This window comes from Cystoisospora suis (genome assembly GCF_002600585.1).
Source record: "Cystoisospora suis strain Wien I chromosome Unknown contig_11201, whole genome shotgun sequence".
NCBI lineage: Eukaryota > Apicomplexa > Conoidasida > Eucoccidiorida > Sarcocystidae > Cystoisospora > Cystoisospora suis.
In genome coordinates, this window is record NW_027163973.1 from 3,973 (window position 1) to 5,615 (window position 1,643).

Here is a 1,643-nt window from a genome sequence, read left to right on the forward strand (position 1 = left end):
CCCAGGCGCCGAAGAGTAGGGGGTCAAGAGCACACGGACGCAGGAGCTGAGGCACCGGGAGGAGATGCAGGCGGTTGCTCGGCTGAGGCGATTGCAAAGGTGAGAAGACTATTAGAAGCCCGATCTCGGCAGGGAACTGAACAGGTGTGGCGGACGCTCCTGGCAAAGCAAATAATCGTATGTAACGGAACACCTGTCCCACCTCTTGTAGACTGACGCTCTCGCAAAGCAACTGGTTGGACGTCAACTGATGCGTGGCGGACGAGCCGGGCCGTTCACGGGAAGAAGACACACGCCACATAGGCCAGACGGCACGTCTCCGGGCTAGTGGAAAAAATTTCATTCGCCCTACTAGCAAACCATATCCAGCACACGCGCAACGCTGCACAGGGCCCCGTCTTTCGGACATGCGCTCCTTGTGTGCGACGCAAAAACATCGCAGACCCCCGTTACCCGGTAGGGCGGTGGGAATGGGGGACCTCAGTGGGGACCCGGATTCAGAGTTTCATTTAGTTCTGCAACTCTCCCAGGAACCTCGCTCTCTGCACCCTCGCGATTAAGAAAGTACGTAGGTATCATGAATCTTAGTGGGCTGCGGCTTCGCGTTCTTCCTCCTGTCACCCCGTCCGTTAGTGATGCCTGTAGAGTTCGCACGGGAGAGGAGTGGTTTCAAGAACAGAACAGGGTTGTTCGCGCCCTAACCCGCTCGTGTACGGCTCAATTCTCACCTCAGGGGCCTCCCGTTACCGGGCTGGGGGGCGAGGCCGAACAGATTGCTCCAGTATGTGTCTGACTGGTGGGTGGACAACCCTGTTCGGCTTGGTGAAAATCGACATGAGCTCGGGAGGCGGCCCTCAAAGGAGCCTGCACATATGAGGACGCTTGGGCTAGTAGCTGTATAGCTTTCGAAAAGATGTCGGGTGTTAGAAACCGGCTGGTGCAGGACCGCCGTTCGAGAAGGGCCTGTCCAGTGAGTCTGTGTTCGCACCTACGACACAGAGGTGCGAGTGTTACTTCAGCAAAACGCCGCCCTTTTGCCCTTTGTGGCCTTCGGACTCACCGTATGTTGGCACAAGACTCCAAGCGGGAACCCTAAAACCCTATCCGGGAGAACAGCGGGGAAAAAACGCAACTGCCTCAAGTTTGCGGTAGCTCACGAGGAACGTAGCATTTCAAGCCCGTTCCTCGTCTCACTTATCATCGAAACAGCTGCCTTGCCGGGACATTCCAAATCCGAGTCCGTCTCCTGACGCCGCGGTGGGCAAGCTCTCGTCTCCATCACTGTCCTGACTGGGGAAGTCTTGGCTACGTCGGTTGTTTCGCGGAGTGGTGTGCTACAGCGACTTGGGTTAGGCGTCCGAAATTGACGTTGCAGCTTTATCTTACTGAGGCAACCGTCTCAACTCCCTAACATCCTGAAAGTTTCCTGCAGTGGTGCGTGGAGTATCAGCGTCGGTATCCGGTGAGTACTAACAGGTTTGCCAACGTGCTGATGTACCCCTGACGACGGCCAGGGGCCATTGTGAGCTGCGGTCGTTGTGAACAGTCGCGTCGCTTGCTGAACATGAAACAAGGGTTTCGTCGTTTTGACTGCTGTAACGCCCGCGCTTTGACTCTGCGCCGCCGCCCTGTATGCCGTGCCG